The sequence below is a fragment of the Hylobates moloch genome, unplaced genomic scaffold, assembly GCF_009828535.3.
Source record: "Hylobates moloch isolate HMO894 unplaced genomic scaffold, HMol_V3 SCAFFOLD_20, whole genome shotgun sequence".
NCBI lineage: Eukaryota > Metazoa > Chordata > Mammalia > Primates > Hylobatidae > Hylobates > Hylobates moloch.
The window spans coordinates 17,015,798-17,029,729 of record NW_026652295.1 but is presented as its reverse complement, the minus strand read 5'-3'; the positions used below and the strand labels follow the sequence as shown (position 1 = coordinate 17,029,729).

Here is a 13,932-nt window from a genome sequence, read left to right as displayed (position 1 = left end):
CCATTGCACTCCAGCCTGGGAGACAGAACGAGAATCTGTCTCAAAAAAAAAAAAAAAAGTCAGTCTCAAAATCTTGTTCAGAAGAACTGCATAGAACTGTATAGTGGCTGCCACAGTTACACTGGACTTAGTTTTGAATTTTCAGCAGAAAAGGAAAAACTGCAGGCAGTGGCATTCCTCCTTTCTGGGCAGCTCTGATAGTTTGCTGTTTGTTTCCCCTTTATCTGGTGATCTCCAGCCTTTAAGGTGATAAAATGTAGCTCTTGACTAAAGATTGGGGCATCCCTGACACAGATTCAGTATATAGACAGGAAACATCGTCCTCTTTTTTGAGATACAGCTTCACTCTGTTGCCCAGGCTGGAGTGCAGTGGCACAATCTTGGCTCACTACAACCTCCACCTCTTGGGTTCAAGCAATTCTCATGCCTCAACTTCCCAAGTAGCTGGGATTACAGACGTGTGTCACCATGCCAGGCTAATTTTTTGTATTTTTAGTAGACACAGGGTTTCACCATTTTGGCCAGGTTAGTCTTGAACTCCTGGGCTCAAGTGATCCACCCGCCTCGGCCTCCCAAAGTGCTGGGATTACAGGCGTGAGCCACTGCGCCCGGCTAGGTAAGATCATTCTTTAAAAACACACACAGACACACACAAACTTGAGAAAATAAGCTTATTCTAAAATGTAGTAAAGGCCGGGTGCGGTGGCTCATGCCTGTAATCCCAGCACTTTGGGAGGCCAAGGCAGGCAAATCACCTGAGGTCAGGAGTTTGAGACCAGCCTGGCCAAAATGGTGAAACCCTGTCTCTACTAAAAATACAAAAATTAGCCAGGCATGGTGGTGCGTGCCTGTATCCCAGCTACTCGGGAGGCTGAGGCAGGAGAATGGCTTGAACCCAGGAGGCGGAGGTTGCAGTGAGCTGAGATTGCACCATTGCACTCCAGCCTGAACAAGAGCCAAGACTCCGTCTAAAGAAAAAAAAATAGCCGGGCGCGGTGGCTCACGCCTATAATCCCAGCACTTTGGGAGGCCGAGGTGGGCGGATCACGACGTCAGGAGATGGAGACCATCCTAACACAGTGAAACCCCGTCTCTACTAAAAATACAAAAAATTAGCCAGGCATGGTGGCATGCACCTGTAACCCCAGCTACTTGGGAGGCTAAAGCAGAAGAATTGCTTGAACCTGGGAGGCAGAGGTTGCAGTGAGCCAAGATCGTGCCACTGCACTCCAGCCTGGGTGACAGAGCAAAACTCCATCTCAAAAAAAAAAGACAGAAATGAAAAAAAAATTGACAATTAGATTGACAGCAGACTTTTCAAACATACCAACAGAAATCAAAAGATAATGGAACAGCTTCAAAATTCCGAGAGAAAATGCCAACCTATACTTCAGTTTCTACTAGTTGACAAGTCATGAAAAGGACAAATAATAGTTTAGGCAAAGACTGAAAGAATTTATCATTTATAGGTGATCCTATTAAAATAACTATTTAAGGGACCAGGTGCAGTGGCTTATGCTTGTAATCCCAGCACTTTGGGAAGCTGAGCTCCGAGGATCACTTGAGGCCAGGAGTTTGAGGCTGCAGCAAGCTGTGATTGTGCCATCACATTCTAGCCTGGGCAGTAGGGTGAGACTCTCTAAAAAATAAATAAATACAAATCAATAAATGAAAGAACCATTTAATGAAGCACTTTAAGAAGAAAATTAATCACTTCTTAGCCTTTTGGCTAGGATCAAGTGTAGTATCTGTTCTGATCAGTTTAATGTCTGGAAGGAAAAGAAAGAAATTAAATCCAGAAGGAAGGAATAAGAATCAACAAAGAGTAGTGAGCAAAGGAATTGGTCAACGTGTGGGTATCAATATGTGGGTAAATCAAAACAAGCATCAACAAAATAAAACAAAACGTGATAGTGTGAAAACAAAGTAGAACTAAAATATGGTCAATGGTAAGAGGAGTGATTGGCATGAAAAGCATTCTTAAGCTCTTGTATTGTACAGTAGTCTTCCTTTATCCATGGGGGATATGTTCCAAGCCCCCCAGTGGATGCCTGAAATCACAAATAGTATTAAATCCTATATACACAGTATGCCAGCGAATCTGATAACTGAGGCAGCTAAGTGACTAACAAGCATTGCATGAGGGAGGGGAAGTAGGTGTGGGAAGCTGCAGTGTTCTAGGCGTGCAGTGAGGGAAAAGGCTGGATCCCATTCCACGTTCAATTAGAAAGTGTTCACTTATTTTTGTACATTTATTCACTGTACTAAGCAGATACTCTGAACCAGACCTCACGGGTTCAATACTCTGGAGAATAAACCTCTGTGCTCCTATGAAGATGAGGAGGGAAGTACACACCTACTAATCCCCAGTTCTCCTCTCCCACCCTGGCTGCCTAAGGTTGGAGAGAGGAACTGGTAATCAGTAGGTGTGTACCCAGACTCTGAACCCATCTCCTTGTTTTCAGCCATAGGCCTCTCTCCAGCTTCCCATTGTACCAAGAGCCTCGAGGTTCTCTTTACATCTCATAAATACCTTCTCCTGGTCCTTAGTCTCTAACGTTCTCTGCCCTGCTAAATGACATTATCTTTTTTCTATTTGCTTTCCCTCTCCCAAAGTTGTAATAAAATCTTTTGTCAGCCAGGCACAGTGACTCATGCCTGTAATACCACCACTTTGGGAGGCCAAGAGTGGGTGGATCACAAGGTCAAGAAATCAAGATCATCCTGGCTAACACGGTGAAACTCCATCTCTACTAGAAATACAAAAAATTAGCTAGATATGGTGAACGCACACCTGGAAGTCCTAACTACTTGGAAGGCTGATGCAAGAAAATTACTTGAACCTGGTATATCCAAAATTGGCAGTTCCTTGGTCTCTCTGACTTCAAAAATGAAGCTGCAGATAGTGAGTGCTACGCTACTTAAGGGTGGTGTGTCTACAATTTTTTAATTCTGGTGGGTTCGTGGTCTTGCTGGCCCCAGAATAAAGCTGCACACCTTTGAAGTGAGTGTTACAGCTCACAAAACCAGCAACACTAAGCTTTAGTGCAAAGAACTGAAATACAAACCTTCCAGGCTGTGGAAGCAAACCCAAGCAGGTAGCCACTGCTAGTTCAGGCAACTTGCTTTTATTCCCTTATCTGCGCCCCCCTCCCCCCGCATCCTGCTGATTGGTCCATTTTACAGAGAGCTGATTGGTCTGTTTTACAGAGCGCTGATTGGTCCATTTTGACAGGGTGCTGACTGGTGTGTTTACAATCCCTGAGATAGACACAAAAGTTCTCCAAGTCCCCACAGAGCACTGATTGGTGCATTTTCAAACCTTCAGCTAGATACAGAGTGCTGATTGGTGCATTTACAAACCCTGAGCTAGACACAGAGTGGTGATTGGTGTATTTACAATCCCTTAGCTAGACATAAAGGTTTTCCAAGTCCCCACTAGACGCAGGAATCCAGCTGGGTTCACCCAGTGGATCTCCTACTGGGGTGCAGGTGGAGTTGTTTGTTAGTTCCGCGCAGTGCGTCCGCACTCCTTAGCCTTTGGGCGGTCCATGGGACCAGGCGCCGCGGAGCAGGGTGCGGCGCTTGTCCGGGGAAGCTCAGGTACGCGCAGGAGCCCCCGGCCGCGGCGAGGGGAGGCTCCGGCACCGCAGGCTACAGGTTCCGAGTCCTGCCCCGCCAGGAGGCAGCTGAGGCCCGGGGAGAATTCGAGCGTAGCCCCGGCGGGCCGGCACTGCTTGAGAACTGGCGCACCCTCCGCAGCTGCTGGCCCGGGTGCTAAGTGGCGTGGGCCGGCTGCTCACTGCCCAGGGCCTGTGGCGTGGGTCTGCCACTCCGAGTGCGGGGCCCGCCGAGCCCACGCCTACCGGGAACTTGCGCTGGCCTCCGAGCACCGCGCGCAGCCCCGGTTCCCCCGCCCCGCGCCTCCCTCCACACCTACCTGCAAGCAGAAGTAGCTGACTTCCGCTTTGGCCAGCCTAGAGAGGGGCCGCCTCTATAGTGCAGTGGCAGGCTGAAGGGCTCCTCAAGCATGGCTAGAGTGGGCGCTGGGGCGGCGGAAGGGCCGAGAGTGAAGGAGGGCTGCCACCACGCTGTCACCTTTCACTGGGAGGCAGAGGTTGCAATGAGCCGAGATCGTGCCACTGCACTCCGGCCGGGGCAACAGAGGGAGACTCCGTCTCCAAAAAAAAAAAAAAAAAAGGCCGGGCGTGGTGGCTCACGCCTGTAATCCTGGCTCACGCCTGTAATCCCAGCACTTCAGGAGGCCAAGGCGGGCGGATCACGAGGTCTGGAGATTGAGACCATCCTGGCTAACACAGTGAAACCCCGTCTCTACCAAGAATACAAAAATTAGCCGGGCGTGGTGGAGGGCGCCTGTAGTCCCAGCTACTCAGGAAACTGAGGCAGGAGAATCGCTTGAACCTGGGAGGCAGAGCTTGCAGTGAGCCGAGATGGCACCACTGCACTCTAGCCAGGGCAACAGAGCAAGACTCCGTCTCAAAAAAAAAAAAAAAAAAAAAAACTTTTGTCCGCTGTTGTCTTCTTTTTCCCTTTGGTTTAATACCTTTGATTACTTGCTATCACATATATGGTTTTAGAGGGGAAGGGATACAAAAGTGTGTGATTAATATGCCATGTTTCATCAGAAGCCTGTGACCCAACTGTATACCACACCTCCCACTCAAACCCTGGGAACACTTGAAAGCCCAGTGCAAATAATTTGAAGCATTGTCATGTAGAAGAGGATTTGAATCGTCAGATTCAATTGAATCTGACCGTTGAAGGTCAGAGATCATAGGAACTCTGGTAACCTTTTCTTCTCACTTTGTTCAAGTAATCCCCTTCAGCTAAAATGCGAGTGTTAACTGAATGACTGTTTTTTACATAGGACTATCAGTGTCTCCTGGTCAATTAAGCTCAGGATCAAAGGCCAATATAAAGGCTCTCCCTTTAAGTACATGTAAAATTTGAGCAGAGCTAATTGGAATTAAGGGGGCATTTAGACAACCAGTTTATCTTGCTTAGGGGCATGGGAGGCAGTATAATTTAATGACTCTTGGGTAAGAAAGAACTCGATTCAAAACCCAGCTCTAGTCCCGGGCACGGTGGCTCATGCCTGTAATCCCAGCACTTTGGGAGGCTGAGGTGGGCGGATCACGAGGTCAGGAGATTGAGACCATCCTGGCCAACAGGATGAAACCTCACCCGTACTAAAAATACAAATAAAAAAAAATTAGCCTGGAGAGGTAGCAGGCATCTGTAGTCACAGCTACTCGGGAGGCTGAGGCAGGAGAATGGTATGAACCCAGGAGGCGGAGCTTGCAGTGATCCCAGATCGGGCCACTGCACTCCAGCCTGGGCCACAGAGTGAGACTCCATCTCAAAAAAAAAACCCCAGTTCTAATACTTGACACCTAGGTGAACTTGGGCAAGTTATTTAATCTTTTTAAAAAATGTATTTTAAAGTTTTTATTTTTTGTAGAGATGAGATGGTCTCAGTCTCTTGCCCAGGTCGATCTTGAACTCCTGGCCTCACACAATCCTCCCACCTTCACCTCCCAAAATGCTGGGATTACAAGCGTGAGCCACTGCACCTGGCCTATTTAACCTTGCTAAGCCTTAATTTCCTCATCTGTAAAATGGGAGCAAAAAAATGAAAACAAAAAGGGAGCAATAGCACATGCCATTTTATAGGATGATTGTGAAAATTAAATGAGATGCTGCATATAAGGTGTCTGGTATTGAACCTGGTGTATTACAAAATTTCAGTGTATGTCAGTTCTCTTTTGTCCTTTCTGCATCTGTCATCATAGTGCTGTCAATGAAAGAAATAGGAGATATACTTAATATTATTTTTTGAGATGGAGCACTGTCACCCAAGCTGGAGTGCAATGGTGCAATCTCAGCTCACTACAACTTCTGCCTCCCAGGTTCAAGTAATTCTTCTGGCTCAGCCATCTGAGTAGCCAGGACTATAGGTGCACACAACCATGCTCAGCTAATTTTTGTATTCTTGGTAGAGACAAGGTTTCACCGTGTTGGCCAGGCTGGTCTCAAACTCCTGGCCTCCTTTAGTGTCCAGAATTGGTGAGTTCATTGGTCTCACTGACTTCAAGAATGAAGCCAGACCCTCACAGTCAGTGTTACATCTCTTAAGGTGGCACATCTGGAGTTTCTTCCTTGTGGTGGGCTCATGATCTTGCCGACTTCAGGAGTGAAGCCGCAGACCTTTACTGGGAATGTTACAACTCTTAAAGCAGCACATCTGCAATTGTTTATTCCTCCTGGTGGGCTTATGGTTTCACTGGCTTCAAGAGAGAAGCTGCAGGCTTTCACAGTGAGTGTTGCAGCTCTTAAGGTAGCATGGACCCAAAGAGCCAAAGAACAAAGACTCCACGGTGTGGAACACAACAGGAGCAGGTTGCTGCTGCTGGCTCGGGCAGCCTGCTTTTAATCTCTTGTCTGGCCCCACCCACATCCTGCTGATTGGTAGAGCCCAGTGGTCTGTTTTGACAGGGTGCTGATTGGTGTGTTTACAATCCCTGAGCTAGACACAAAGGTTCTCCACCTTCCCACTAGATACAGAGTGTCGACACAAAGGTTCTCCAAGGCCCCACCAGCGTAGCTAGATACAGAGTGTCCATTGGTGCATTCACAAACCCTGAGCTAGACACAGGGTGCTGATTGGTGTGTTTACAAACTTTCAGCTAGATACAGAGTGCCAATTGGCATATTTATAATCCCTGAGCTAGACATAAAGGTTCTTCACGTCCCCACCAGACTCAGGAGCCCAGCTGGCTTCACCCAGTGGATCCCGCACCGGCGCTGCAGGTGGAGCTGCCTGCCAGTCCCGTGCTGTGTGCCCGCACTCCTCAGCCCTTGGGTGGTCGATGGGATTGGGCACCGTGGAGCAGGGGGTGGTGCTCGTTGGGGAGGCTCGGGCCACACAAGAGCCCATGGAGGGGGTGGGAGGCTCAGGGATGGCGGGCTGCAGGTCCCGAGCCCTTCCCCGCGGGAAGGCAGCTAAGGCCCGGTGAGAAATCAAGCGCAGCGCCGGTAGGCTGGCACTGCTGGGGGACCCAGTACACCCTCCGCAGCCGCTGGCCCGGGTGCTAAGCCCCTCATTGCCCGGGGCCGGCAGGGCCGGCCTGCTGCTCCGAGTGCGGGGCCCGCCAAGCCCACGCCCACCCGGAACTCCAGCTGGCCCGCAAGCGCCGCGCGCAGCCGCGGTTCTCCCTCGCACCTCTCCCTCCACACCTCCCTGCAAGCTGAGGGAGCCGGCTCCCGCCTTGGCCAGCCCAGAAAGGGGCTCCCACAGTGCAGCGGTGGGCTGAAGGGCTCCTCAAGTGCCACTGAAGTGGGAGCCCAGGCAGCGGAGGTGCCGAGAGCGAGCGAGCGAGGGCTGTGAGGACTGCCGGCACACTGTCACCTCTCAGTTCCACCCACCTTAGCCTCCCAAAGTGCTGAGATTATAGGCGTGAGCCACCGCGCCCGGCCAGAGATGTACTTTAATAAACAATATTAAGTTTTTTAAAAACTACTCGATGAAAATAATGTAATACCACACCCAAAATAGTATAAAACACACGAATTTGAGTCAGGAGATGTCCATTCTGTCACTTAGTCACAAAATTGTGATTTTGAGTATTTAACCTAAGCTCTCTGAGCCTCGGTTGCCTTTTTCTTTTTTTTGAGACGGAGTCTCACTCCGTCAGCCAGGCTGGAGTGCACTGGCGCAATCTCGGCTCACTGCAGCCTCCACCTCCCAGGTTCAAGCAATTCTCCTGCCTCAGCCTCCCGAGTAGCTGGGATTACGGGTTCCCACCACCACTTCCCACTAATTTTTGTATTTAATAGAGACGGGGTTTCACCATGTTGGCCAGGCTGGTCTCAAACTCCTGACATCAGGTGATCTATCCACCTCAGCCTCCCAAAGTACTGGGATTACAGGCATGAGCCACCGCCGCCTGCCTTTGCGCCGCCTGCCCAACCCTCAGCTGCCTTTAATGAAACAGGAGTAACTCAATGACAATTTATTAAGTGAATGAATTAATAACAAAATAAAAAAAAGAAAAAGATTCCCACCTGGACAAAGCGCAACAAAGAACAAGTTCTTTTGTCTAAAGTAGAAATACCTAAAACAATGCAAATAATATGAGAAATCAGCTTTTTAGCCAAGGAAGCACTTGCTGATAAAGTCTCCCTAAGGTTCAAGTCCATCCAGGCCAAGTCCCCAGAGCAGGCCCCCAGGGCTCAGCCAGGAGCAGCAAGCAGCCTAAGGCAAGCTGTTCCCATTGCGCCCTCCCTCCTGCCGACTCCCACTCAGACACAGCTGTTACCAGCCAGGACTGCTCTCCACCCCTCAGGAAGCACAGATCTGCATTTCCGGAGCTATAAGGCCCAAGTCCAAAAGGGCGCTCAGAGGGGAAGCAGAAGGAATAATTCACCCATTACTTGTGGGACTGGCCTAAGAGGACATTATAGTTCCTTTCAACCTGTGAAGTCTGTGATTTCTTTGGTCTTTAACTCCAACTCTGTACCAACCTTTTAGGAAACAAAGGACATTCTGTGCAGGAAAACTTGTTTTCTTTATTTACAGCATCTAGCATAGTCCTCTGCAGACAGTTGGCATCTGTTATAATATTTTCAGCTTGGAAGAGATACCGCTGCTTAATCAACTTTAAAGGAAAAGATGTACTTATCGATAATTTGAGCCTGGAACGAGATATTCAGTTCTTAAAATAAAAGAGGTAATTACTGGAACCTGCTTAGGCTACAGTTCACTTCTCTGCCTCCAGCTCAGCCTGCCCCTCTTCTTTGTTCGTCATTTGCTTTGATTATTATTATTATTTTTTAATTTGAGGTGAGGTCTCACTGTGTTGCCCAGGCTGGTCTTGAACTCCTGAGCCCAAGTGATCCTCTCACCTCAGCCTCCCAAAGTGCTAGGATTTCTAATGTGATCATCACGCCCAGCTGTAATATTCTTTGCCTTATTATTTCACATGGAGTAGTATTTTAGTATTCTGATGTCATAATAACAATGCATGACTTTTTGTTGAGTCAAGTCAAGAAATATTGTCGACTTATAAATATCAGTCAAGAAATATTGCTGACTTATAAATATCAACAACCATTCCAGCAGGTGAATCTTCCCAATCATTGCTCATGAATGACTTTCAGTGAATGCATCTTTAGTCTCTAGGACGTAACCCTTAAGGGCACCAGTTTAGCTCAGCACTCCTAACCTCATTTTGGAATAAAATAGGCCGAAGATATTGGCAGCCAAACATGGCCTACCTAGCCATATTCTCTTAAAAGAGAGTTAACTCTTCTCTCCAAATAAATTAGGCTGGGGTTTAACAATAAACACATCCATGAGAGCAATCTAAAAAAAATCTTACTATGTAATTTATCTACTTTGGGGATATATAAATAGATTAGTCTGTTTCCTCTGCGAGTATCCCCAAACCTTGAAAAACTGGGAAGTTTATATATGCTGATGATTCTCCATAAGAATCAAACAGCATTTAGGTCTCTTGGAAGTTTTTGTTTTTTCTGAAGCTCAATGGCAAGAATTTAAAAATAAACAAACAACAACAACAAAAAAACTCCTTTTTTTAAAGAAACGATGCATCACTATGTTGCCCAGGCTGGAGTGCAGTGACTATTATAGGAGTGATCACAGCGCACTGCAGCCTCAAATTCCTGGGCTCAAGGAATCCTCCTGCCTCAGTCTCTCAAGTAGCTGGGATTACAGGTGCACGCCACCACTTCTGCCTGCGCAAAATATTTTTGCATCTGACACAGGTTGAAGATATGCTCTTCAGATGGGCTTGTTTGGTGGATTAGATTACAATTTTCAACTTGGAGCATCAACAGGATGATAAAAATGGGCTAAAAGGCCAGGCGTGGTGGCTCACGTCTGTAATCCCAGCACGCTGGGAGGCCGAGGCAAGCGGATCACCTGAGGTTGGGAGTTCGCGACCAGCCTGACCAGCCCGACCAACATAGAGAAACCTCCTCTCTACTAAAAACACAAAATTAGCCGGGCGTTGTGACACATGTCTGTAATCCCAGCTACTCGGGAGGTTGAGGCAGGAGAATCACTTGAACTCGGGAGGTGGTAGTGAGCCAAGACCACGCCATTGCACTCCAGCCTGGGCAACAAGAGCGAAGCTCTGTCTCAATAAATAAATAAATAAATAAATAAATAAATAAATAAGGCTAAAAAACGGGTAAGAGTAAACAAGACACATGAACATTCTCTTGCCCTCCACCTTATCTTCCCTTTGAGAAATAGATACAGAACTCCACACCAGATTTTGGTTGTATGGAAGGGACTCTAACTGGATGTTACCACTACAGGGGTAAGAAAGAAAGGGAAAAAAAGACAGAAGATGTGGGAAAGAAAGTGACTTTCAGGGAGTTTTAGCCAAAACCAAGTCAGAGGACCAGTGCAGCTGAGTAGGTAAGCAAAATACTGGGAGTTTGTTAAAAGACAGATTTGTAAGATCAACTCTAGAGAGTCTGTAGGTCTAGAGTGTAGCCTGAGAACCTATGCTTTAAATGTTTCTCATCTAGGCCAGGTGCAGCGGCTCATGCCTGTAATCCTAACGCTTTGAGAGGCTGAGGTGGATGGATTACTTGAAGCCAGGAGTTTGAGACCAGCCTTGGCAACACAGTGAAACCTTGTCTCTACTAAAAATTAAAAAAAAAAAAAAAAAGCTAGGTGTGGTGGCACACACCTGTAGTCCCAGCTACTCAGGAGGCTGAGACAGGAGGATCACTTGAGCCCAAGAGGTCAAAGCTGCAGACAGCTGTGATGGCACTGCTGTTTTCTAGCCTGGGCAATAGAGCAAGACCCTGTCTCGAATCAATCAATCAATCAATCAATCAATTATTCCTATCTAATGCAGATACCAGACTGGTGAACTACTATGGAAAGGTAAAAGTTAAACAAGTCAGGACCTAATTTTTAGTTCTGGCATTGAAAAGAAGGCCTGAGATGGCCAGATGTGGGGGCTCACGCGTGTAATCCCAGCACTTTGGGAGGCCAAGGTGGGTGGATCACCTGAGGTCAGGAGTTCAAGACCAGCCTGGCCAACATGGTGAAACCCATCTCTACTAAAAATACAAAAATTAGCTGAGTGTGGTGGCACATGCCTGTAATCCCAGCTACTTGGGAGGCTGAGGCGGGAGGATCCTTTGAACCTGGGAGGTGGAGGTTGCAGTGAGCCAAGATCAGGCCAGTACTCTCCAGCCTGGGTGACAGAGCAAGATTCTATACAAAAAAAAAAAAAAGCCCCAGGATGTTTAAAGCTGGTTAGGGTACATTCCTCTTTAGTGCTCCTTATCTTCTTTCCCCCTGCTTGCAAGCGGCTAAATTCTTTTGTGTTCATTGCCTTGGGGGAAGAAGCAGCCAGGGTGAAAAGGAAATAAATGTCCAGTATTTTCCAAAAACTTAAGCTCTTTAGAGAAATAGATACACAGGAAAAATGTTTGAGGGCTGGACAGTGGGGATGCTCAGGAAGGTGGGCCTCCCTCCAGTCATCCTTAGGAAAAAAATTGTCTAGGCAGAGAGAAAAATGTAGAGAAGCGAAGAGGAAACCCAGAGGACACAGGTGCCCTCATGTCCTCTAGAGGGACTGTGTGCCTTTCCCTGGAAGAAGAGCCCTGGAGAGATAGTTTGTAGGATTAAATGGCAGAACAGACCCTGCTTCACTCCCCAAGAACTCCAGTGGAGCAGTAAGAACCTAGAGAGGTATAGGGCACACCACCCTGAATGTGCCTGATCTCATCTGATCTTGGAGGCTAAGCAGGGCTAGGTCTGGTTAGTGCTTGGATGGGAGATCTCCTGGGAATACCAGGTGCTGTAGACTTAAAAAAAAAAAAAAAAAAAAAAAAATCCGCAGAGAGTTGGCTACACTGTGCAGGAAGGGTTTGAAGGCTTAGCATGGAACAGAAGCAATAGGATGATGCTTGCGCCTGAGTAGAATAGGGAAGAATAGAAAGCACCTGGATTGAAGGGGCCACGTGGACAGGAATGAGAGGGGCTCAGTTAATAATTAGCATAGAGGACATCAAACAACGGAAGCTCCCCCTGCCCCCTGCCCCACCCACCACACACATACATAGCACTATGTGAGCTCTGTGAACAATTCTAGGCAAACGGACAGGGACAGTGAGCCCTGACTTGACTGAGGTTATGTTCTGCCACCTCTTAAAAACAATGGGGGGTTGTAGGCCAGGTGCAGTGGCTCATGCCTGTAATCCCAGCACTTTGGGAGGCTGGGGCAGGTGGATCACGAGGTCAGGAGATCGAGACCATCCTGGCTAACATGGTGAAACCCCGTCTCTACAAAAATACAAAAAATTAGCCGGGCATGGTGGTGGGCGCCTGTAATCCCAGCTGCTGGGGAGGCTGAGGCAGGAGAATTGTTTGAACCTGGCAGGTGGAGATCATGCCACTGCACTCTAGCCTGGGCGACAGAGCGAGACTCTGTCTCAAAAATAATAATAATAGGCCGGGCGCGGTGGCTCACGCTTGTAATCCCAGCACTTTGGGAGGCCGAGGCGGGCGGATCACGAGGTCAGGAGATCGAGACCACGGTGAAACCCCGTCTCTACTAAAAATACAAAAAATTAGCCGGGCGTGGTGGCGGGCGCCTGTAGTCCCAGCTACTCGGAGAGGCTGAGGCAGGAGAATGGCGTGAACCCGGGAGGCGGAGCTTGCAGTGAGCCGAGATTGCGCCACTGCACTCCAGCCTGGGTGACAGAGCGAGACTCTGTCTCAAAAAAAAAAAAAAAAAAAAAAAAAAAAAAAAATAATAATAATAATAATAATGGGGTTTTGAAACAGAAATTTTGTTGAGTTAAAGAATATCAATTCCAGCCTAGGCAACATGACAAAATCCCGTCTCTACAAAAATGCAAAATTAGCTGGGCGTGGTGGTGAGTGTCTGTAGTCCCAGCTACTTGGGAGGCTGAGGTGGGAGGACTGATTGAGCCCGGGAGGTGGGGTTGCAGTGAGCTGAGATTGCACCATTGCACTTCAGCCTGGGAGACCCTGTCTCCAGAAAAAAAAAAAAAAAAGAATATCAATTTACATTTACGGCATACCACATAAGTTATGGACATAAGATTTATGTTTACTGCACTGGAAACTAATACAATGAATAAGAGTGACATCCCTTGACAAACCATTTAACAGCTTGGTGGGGTGGGGGTGGAAGAAGCGACGTGCTTGTGGTTCAGAGTTTCTTATAATTCCAGTAACTCCAAGCTAAAGAGCATGTGTAGAGTGTAAGTCACTCCAGTGTACACAACTACTTGCTAATTCTAATTTAAGGCCAGGCATGGTGGCTTACGCCTATAATCCCAGCACTTTGGGAGTCTGAGGTGGGAGGATCACTTGAGGTCAGGAGTTCAAGACTAGCCTGGCCAACATGGCAAAACCCCATATCTATTAAAAAAAAAAATTGAGCCAGGCGCGGTGGCTCATGCCGGTAATCCCAGCACTTTGGGAGGCCGAGGCAGGAGGATCACGAAGTCATGAGATCGAGACCACCCTGGCTAACATGGTGAAACCGTGTCTCTACTAAAAATACAAAAAATTAGCCAGGTGTGGTGGCAGGCGCCTGTAGTCCCAGCTACTCAGGAGGCTGAGGCAGGAGAATGGCGTGAACCCAGGAGGCAGAGCTTGCAGTGAGCCGAGATCGTGCCACTGCACTCCAGCCTGGGCAACAGTGCGAGACTCCGTCAAAAAAAAAAAAGTTAGCCAGGTGTCGTAGTGCACACCTGTAATACCAGCTACTAGGGAGGCTGAGGCAGAAGAATCGCTTGAAACCAGAAAGCAGAGGTTGCAGTGAGCCGAGATCACACTACTGCACTCCAGCCTGGGCGACAGATGAGACTCCGTCTCTTAAAAAAAAA

General features: G+C 47.9%; 2 pseudogenes; both read left to right on the top strand.

Annotated features, from left to right (window-relative positions):
• The first annotated feature begins 1,709 nt into the window (after positions 1–1,709).
• LOC116460560 (U2 spliceosomal RNA) lies at positions 1,710–1,820 on the top strand (annotated as a pseudogene).
• Positions 1,821–11,761: 9,941 nt separating this feature from the next.
• Positions 11,762–11,879, top strand: LOC116460561 (5S ribosomal RNA; annotated as a pseudogene).
• The last annotated feature ends 2,053 nt before the right edge of the window (positions 11,880–13,932 follow it).